Below are 8721 nucleotides of genomic sequence, written 5' to 3' on the forward strand. Positions count from 1 at the left end.
ATGGGCAACATGAAAGCAAATATTGCTATTAGTGTTCATTTCATTGCATAACAGCAGATCCCGTATGGAGATCGAACGAAAGCAGTGGCAAAGATACGAAAAGTTCCAGAAACGCTGAAATATTGTCTCGTAGAACTGTGCGGATAAAAGAATCTCACTGTAGTTTCTTTTTTTAAAAAATTTCTGTTCTGGTCCCCCTCATAATCCAGAGTTTTTAATCCAGCAATGCTTGGTGCGTGTTCGAATGTCCCATCACAGTTTAACATTGTGCCGCAGTAAAGCTTAATAAGCACCTTGGGTTTCTATTACCGAATTATCAAATGCCTCTTTCCATATGTTTCGATACTTAGATCCCAGCCCTAAACACATTTTCATGGATTTTCAAAGGAGCTTAATTCTACGTCTGCGAATGCCGACATAATGCATATTCATGGCCTCACATTTATGGCAAACTACTGTGATAACTGCCCTTTTCTCCAATCTAAGCGTGTAGACATTAGCTGGCGTTTATAACCGGTCCATGAAAAGTTTCTGCTGCAGATGTTGGTAGATTAGGAATTCAGGCCGACAGGTTGCAGCACTTACAACATCCCACAAGTTTTATTAAAGCCTAGAGGTCGTACCACAGCGATTACTTTTCAGCAACCGATGTTCGACACTTAAGCTGCACCAGGGCTAAACGAACAAGCGGTGTTGTCGGACAGTTGCTAAGTTGTGTAGGTCTGTTTATGGGCCCATGGACAGTGGTGGGATTCAACATTTTTTTCTACCGCTTCTGTGGGAGTGGTGTAGCTTGGTGGGCGTGGCAGGGGGGAGGATACTGCAAAATCTCCATTTCCACCCCACTCCTGGGGGAAGGATACTGTTTTGTCCCGCTTTCTCTTTCTTTCTTTCTTTCTTTCTTTCTTTCTTTCTTTCTTTCTTTCTTTCTTTCTTATTTCTTTTCTTTTCTTTCTTTCCTTTTTTTGGGGGGCAAATGATGATTTATGCAAACTTGCCCAGACATCTATTGCTTCCATGGGGAAGTTTATTATCTTCAAGACGAGCAGACAAGCCATTAAGCTCTGCTAGAAGGATTAGTGCAGGGAGAGATCGCTGCATTGTGATTTTCTGGTTACACGGCTCAATACAATAATGCATGGAGGAAGTCAAAGCCAATTTTAGCTCCGTCATTATGGGACACTTCATGTCATCAATAGGCAGCTATAAATATTAGAGCTGATAAGGGTTGCCTCCCCATAAAGAGACGTTCCTATCAGGCACCAGTTGAAAGAATAATACAGAGGAATAATTTATAAAGAGTATTCTTAACCCAGCTCTCTCTCTCTCTCTCTCTCTCTCTCTCTCTCTCTCTCATTCTCTCTTATTCTCTTTCTCTCCTCTCTTTCCTTTGCTCTTACTCTCTCTCTCTCTCTCTTATTCCCTCTTTCTCTCTTATTCTCTTTCTCTCTCTCTTACTCTCTCTCTTTCTCTCTCTCCTTCTCTTTCCCTTGCTCTTACTCTCTCTTTCTCTTATTCTCTTATTCTCTCTCTCTCTTTCTCTTGCTCTTTCTCTTACTCTCCTTCTCTCTCTCTCTCTCTCCTTCTCTCTCTTTCCCTTGCTCTTACTCTCTCTCTTACTCTTATTCTCTCTTTCTCTCTCCTCTCTCTTGCTCTTATGAATGTTAGGGAAATGGACAAAACAGCATCATTTCCAAGTTCTTTTTTATGTCATTGTGTTATATCACTGTGTGTGTGTGTGTGTGTGTGTGTGTGTGTGTGTGTGTGTGTGTGTGTTCGCTGAAGATACTGCAGAACCTAGGACCGTCCAGATGGACTTTTTACTTCCCATCTGACTCAGTTCAGAGAGTCAGCTAGATAGGAAAAGGGGGTTCAAAACTACTTGGAAAGCCACAGTTTTCCTAGTTACCCTTAGAATCTTTTCCCCCCAATTATTGTTTTATCATAGAAAATAAAATATAAAACAAACAATATGAAACAAAACAAAAACATAGCATTCAACCCTAACAACAACAACAACGAAAATAGCTTACAAAAAAAAAGGAGGAAAAAGCAATCGATTACATTTAACATTTTAACGCGTCGGATCCACCCTGGCTGCCTGTTGAAAGAAAAGATAAAGCAATAAATTCTCCTCCCCTTTTATATATGGACTTGATATATGGACTTTAACTCCGTATATCCACAAGCCTTAAAGTTTCCAAGATTGGACACCCCTAGTATAACTCTTCCATAAATTTGCTCAAAATGTTGCTTGTATTATTTCATACAAACTTAAATATTTGTATGAAACTTAAAAGCACATACATGCTAGTCGTTCCTGACTCTAGGGGGCGGTGCGCATCTCTGTTTCAAAGCCGAAGAGCCAGCGCTGTCCGAAGATGCCTCCGTGGTCATGTGGCCGGCATGACTCAATGCCAAAGGCGAACAGAATGCTCTTCCCTTCCCACCAAAGGTGGTCCCTATTTTTCTACTTGCATTTTTTACATGCTTTCGAATTGCTAGGTTGGCAAAAGCTGGGACAAGTCACGGGAGCTCACGCCGTTACACGGCGCTAGGGATTCGAACTGCCGAACTGCCGACCTTTCGGATCTAGAAGCTCAGCTGCCCCAGAGAAGAGGGAGCCAACCTGTTTCCCCCCCCCAAGAGGCAACATTTTGTTTCTCATCCAAGAAGTTTCTTCAGCTCTTTCTTCAAAGAAAAACTAGAAAGTCCAGTTGCCTCTTGGAGAAAAAAAGGACCTTTGGGAGAACCATGGATGGAGAATCTCCATAGATTATTCTCCAAAGCACCAGAAGGCAGGACAAGAAGCAACAGATGGAAACCCATCAAGGAGAGAAGCAACTTGGAATTAAGGAGAAACTTCCTGACAATGAAGACAATTAATCAGTGGGACAGAAGTTGCCTCTAGAAGTTGTGAATGCCCCAACACTGGAAGTTTTGAAGAAGAGACTGGACAGCCACTTGACTGAAATGGTATAAGCTCTCCTGCTTGAACATAGAATCAAAATCACATGAAATATTAGTGCAATTTTATAAAGCCTTAGTAAGGTCGCATCCAGTTTTGGCCACCACATTGCACAATTTTCTTTTGAGACTTTGGAAAAAGTGCAGAGAAGAGCAACTAAGATGATTAAGGGCCTGGAGACTAAAACCTATGAAGAACGGCTGCAGGGACCAGGTATGGCTGGTCTAGAGAAAAGAAGGACTAGAGGGGACATAATAGCAGTCTTCCAATCCTTAAGGGGCTGCCACAAAGATGACAGGGTCAACCTATTCTCCAAAGCACCTGAGGGGAGGACAAGAAGCAACGGATGGAAACTCATCAAGGAGAGAAGGAACCTGGAATTAAGGAGAAACTTCCTAACAGGGAGGACAATTAAGCAGTGGAACAGGAGTTGCCTCCAAAAGTTGCTCCAACACTGGAGGTTTTCAAGAAGAGATTGGACAGCCACTTGTCTGAAATGTTCTATGGTCTCCTGCTTGAACAGGGATGGACTAGAAGACCTCCAAGGTCCCTCCCAGCTGTATTCCGATTCTATTCCTAGCTCACTGCTATACCGAAAGCCGAGTGTGTTACAGTGGTTTGTGGGCCTTGGTCTTTTTCCGTCAGTTGTGTCACAGGGACAATAAAAAGATGCTCCATAAATATGAAGAACCATCTTGTACTTCTCCCAAACATTTTATTCTCCCTTTAGCAATATTCCGTTTCAACTTCACTTTTCAATATCTCAGCTGGGAGCTATTTAACACTCTCAGGTTAGTGTTTACAAGTGAAAGTAAGTTTAAATTGGCTGTTTCAGAATAAATGACTGCTCAGGCGAAGCGCAGTGGAGAAAAGGCATGTCGGGGCCCCCACTGGTACATAAGGCGCACTTGGCAGGTTTTTAGCAAGCCCTGGGCCGCCACGGTTCCTCCGTCGTGGGCTATCTGTAACTCAAACAATGTAAATGAATTGGGCAATTCCACAGCTCGAGCAGGATTTTACGAGCAAATACTGCTAAGACAGAAAAGCAGAAGGATAAATTGGAAGTACACTATCCAGAATCTACCATTCATTTTCTCTGGGAAGGACACCTGAGAATATCCATTTTATTCCACTTCTGACGGCTGCCCAGGACACTTTATTACGCAGATAAGTGCTCCAACTCAGCAGAATACCTATAAGTAGGTAATTGCGTTGGGTGAGGTCAGGATGGGTGTGAAGGCAACCGTTAGATTGAGGCATTGCCATCATTCAGAATTGGGTCGTTTCTGCTGAGGGGAAAAAAAGTCACCTCTATTTGTAAAGACAGAATGGACAGTGAAACTCACCATCTTGACTGTCCCCTATCGGTGTGCGAATCCATCACCTTGAAGAACTGCGATGAAGGTAAGCATTGTAAGTTACGGTAAGGAGGACTTCCAAATGACTGCATCATAGTTTTTACCCGAGAGAAATGAGTTTGGAAGACTGAACAGGGCAGGTGGGATTTCTGGTGCTTTCTTCAAGCACTAAGAAAACTCAGAGGATTTAATCATCTTATTTTTATAAGAGATGTTCTTCGTGAAATCTTCATGCCATCTTAGAGAGTCGTGGACAATGGTTGTTCAAGGTCTTCTTTGAAAACATCCCATGATGGAGCACCTGCCGTTTCTGGAGACAACCAGATGTTCTACTGGATAATTGTCCTCACTCTTAGGAAGTGTCTCCTTCGTTCTACGTTGCTTCTCTCCTTGATGGTTCCACCACAAAACCGCAGACGACAAAATCGCGGTCGACGAAAGCGCGTATGTGACTTTGTGGAACGCGGTTTTGACGGGTCACGCTCCTTGATAGTATAGGTATAGGTATAGGTATTTTATTTGTATGCCGCCCTTTTCCCTGGGGGGACTCAGGGCGGCTCACAGTTCAAAGGGAGGGAGGACAAACCAAGTTAAACACATAAGACAATACATTGTTAAAAGCACAACATTCATACAATTCGGGTGGGGTTAAGGTCTTTAGCCCCAGGCCTGTCGGGACAGCCAGGTTTTAAGGGCTATGCGGAAGGTCTGGAGGGTGGTGAGGGTACGAATCTCCACGGGGAGTTCGTTCCATAGGGTCGGAGCTGCCACCGAGAAGGCTCTCCTCCGCGTGGTTGCCAGTCGACACTGACCGGCTGATGGAACTCGGAGGAGGCCTAATCTATGGGATCTAATTGATGAGTTTCCCTCCACTGTTTCTTGTCTTGCCTTCTGGTGCCCCCACAAATCTTCTTTGGGGCAGCCCCTCAGTTATCCATTGGAAAGCCATTGTCCATTGGACGGTTGTCTAATCTCTTCTTTAAAGCTTTTTTTAAAATCTTCTTAAATCTTAAAATCTCTTCTTAAAGACCTACAGTGACAGAGTATCCACAGCTTCTGGAGGAAAGCCAGTTCCGCGTATTCAATGTTCTCACTATCAGGAAATTTCTCCTTCGTTCTTATCACCGTTGTTATAACTCCTTTTTCTTCTTCTGTATCTCACCGAAGCTAACCCAGGATGTTCTTCAGTTCCACCCATCTTAGAACCGGGTGAGGGGAAAAAGAGGAGGAAGCAGGGAAAGGCAAGATTTCTCTGTCAATGAGAGATTGAATTGATTGCAAATTCTGTGGGGCTGCAGACCTTATAAAGAAGGAAGAAACCTGAAGGAGCATAGCTGAGTTTTAACTTCCGGGAAAATGGCACTACAGGATTGGGCAAGTCCAAATCTCTTTCTGAAGGGGTGCCAATATGTAGGTGGAAGTGGCTTTTTTAAACACACACACAAATGAAGCGGAAAACCTGTGTGTGTGTGTGTGTGTGTGTGTGTGTGTGTGTGTGTGTGTGTGTGTGTTCCAGCATAACTCTGGAATGCCTCAAGCAATTTCAACCAAACTTGGCACACAGATGACTTTCTCTCTGTAGAAACATACTGTGGGGGTAAGACACCCCTAATACCTCTTGGCAGAGGTGGTATGCTGCTGGTTTGCACTGGTTCGGGTGAACTGGTAGTGGCGGCGGCATGAGGCTCCGCCGACCCACCCTGACATCATCATGGAACTTCTGCACATGCACTCCCGCTACCGAATTGGTAGTGAGGAGAATAGCATACCGTTACTGCCCCTTGGGGTGTGTGTTCTGTTAAGATGCAGCCTGTTGTGCCTTAAGATGGCTTCTACTGTACTTTACTGCCATAAAATGACTTATACTGTGCAGCGCAGTGCAGTTGCCGTGATAACGGCTTCACAGTACTCTACCAGGGAGCTCCCTCTGGTAAGGGAGACAATCCAACATTACAAATTACATTTGGTCTGGACATTTTCCGCCATATAAATAAATATCCGGGCAACGCCGAGTTATCGGCTAGTATCAATATAAGGCTAAAAGTGGGGCTTTCAGACGAAGCCTGTGCCCCAGGATTGAATGAAGCACGTCAGGCGATGATTCTCAGCCAAGAAAGCGAAAGGTAAATTTCAGCGAGCAGGAATTAGTCCAACCCTCCCTAAGATGAGCTTAAAACATAAGATTAATGTATGTATAAATTTGTTAAATTGGCTTCTCCTTCCCACAAAGATCCCATTATTTCTTGGAGCAAAAGAACCTGGGACGTTGTGCTTCTCGCTGCAACTCGCGCAACCTTTCTTATCCGCGGAGCCGACTTTCCCAGCTGCTGCGTTGAAGGCGCCTTTTCCTTACGACAGTCTGCTGGCAGGAACCGATAAGGAAGGGAAACAAGAGCCTCTTTCTTAAATAGCCGGAGCGCCACCAGGAGCTGCCATTGTTATGCAGGGCAGCGGCAGCTGTAAATATTAATCTCGCGGAATCTAATAACTTAATGAAAACGTCTTCAGCGCCGACTCTGTTTTGTATGCCGTGGCTTACAAGATGCAGAACAAGTTTATTTTATTTTTAGTTTTCACCCTTTTCAAGCGTCTTCCTGCCAGGCAGGCTATAAACATTTGTAACTGAATTGGGATTTTTTTTTTTTAAAGCGCCCTGTACGAGTCACGCTGAATGGGACCCCAGGCGTGATGGCCTGCGTGGCACAGTTTTAAAGTTTTTTAAGTTTAAAGTTTTAAAGTTTTCACTTTATTTGTATGCCGCCCTTTTCCCTGGGGGGACTCAGGGCGGCTCACAGTTCAAAGGGGGGGTGGGAAGGACAAACAATTTACAACATAGAGACACTACATCATGTAAGAACTCAACAGTCATACAATTCGAGTAGGGGTTAGAGTCTTTAGCCCCAGGCCTGCCGGGATAGCCAGATTTTAAGGGCGGTGCGGAAGGTCTGGAGGGTGGTGAGGGTACGAATCTCCACGGGGAGTTCGTTCCAGAGGGTCGGAGCAGCCACCGAGAAGGCTCTCCTCCGGTAGTTGCCAGATGACATTGGCTCGTTGATGGAATTCGGAGGAGGCCTAATCTATGCGATCTTATCGGTCTAGTGGAGGTAATTGGCAGTAGGCGGTCTCTCAAGTACCCAGATCACAGGTGGCCCATGGAGGTCTCTCTGTGGCTGTATTTATGATGACTATGATCCCGATTTATCACTTATATCTTTTACGTACACTGAGAGCTTATGGACCGAAGACAAACTCCTTGTGTGTCCAATCATCCTTGGCCAACAAAGAATTCTATTCTGTTCATTTAAAAGAATAATAGCACCCTTTTTCACGGACCTCGTGACACAGTGGAATTCTTGCGTAGGAAACTTAAGGTTCTTTCTTGAAAATGCTACTGTATTTCCCTGAAAATAAGACAGGGTCTTATTCTCTTTTGACCCCCAAAATAAGCGCTTGGCCTTGTTTTCGGGGAGGTCTCATTATTTTTGAGGTGCAGGAGGCGGAGAGCGTGGTCACCTCATGGCTGCTGCTGCTGTGTTAGAATATTTTCCGGGAGGGCTTATTTTCAGGGGAGGGCTTATTTTTGCATATGTGCTCAAAAGCCCAATTGGGCTTATTATCCAGGGAGTTCTTATTTTCAGGGGGAAAAGGGTATTATTAGACTCCATCTTTTTGTGATCCTAGTTTTTAACTGTTTCAACTTCTTTTTAATACTCTTAATTATGTTGATTGTTCGGTTTTGTGTTTTTATAAAGGTGCTTTGCACAGAGTTGGGCAGCTACACAAATTTAATAAATAAACAGAACTGCAGTCATTAAAAGTTCTGCTCCTTGGATTATCTGCTTCCATTCTAGATCACCAGGAGGGAAGTCTGACAATATTTATGACCCCGGAGTATCTAATGACTAGGCAGCATCTGGAAGGCTGTGACTTGGAAGGCAAGGAGAGGGAATGATGAAAGAGAACAAACTAACGGGCGAAATGAAAGGTAGAAAAATGGTCCTGTTGTGCATTTGTGAAGAGGAAAGGGGGAAAATAGCAAGCGACAGAAAAGCCGGATCTGCTGGGGTTGAGCTGAGGAATGCATGCCCGGAAGTGAAGATGTAATTTTATTTATCAACAGAAGGGCCTCAGTGTATGTCAAAAAGTATAAATTGTTATCATCCAGCTTGTTGTGCAAATCCTTAGGTTGATTATAGAGGCTTGTCACCCTCTAGGAAATGATGATAAGGAAAGAATCAGAGATTAGTTTGGGGAAATAACTATGCAAAGGTCTAAAGGGTTCCCTTGTCCAGTTATGTCCGACTCTTGGGGATTGTTCTGACCGAGGCTTCCCCAAAAAGCCTGAGGCTGAGTCCTGGTCCCGACAAAACCCCTTTTATTAAACGAATGTGAATC

This window comes from Thamnophis elegans, chromosome 9 (assembly GCF_009769535.1).
Source record: "Thamnophis elegans isolate rThaEle1 chromosome 9, rThaEle1.pri, whole genome shotgun sequence".
In the NCBI taxonomy this organism is placed as follows: domain Eukaryota; kingdom Metazoa; phylum Chordata; class Lepidosauria; order Squamata; family Colubridae; genus Thamnophis; species Thamnophis elegans.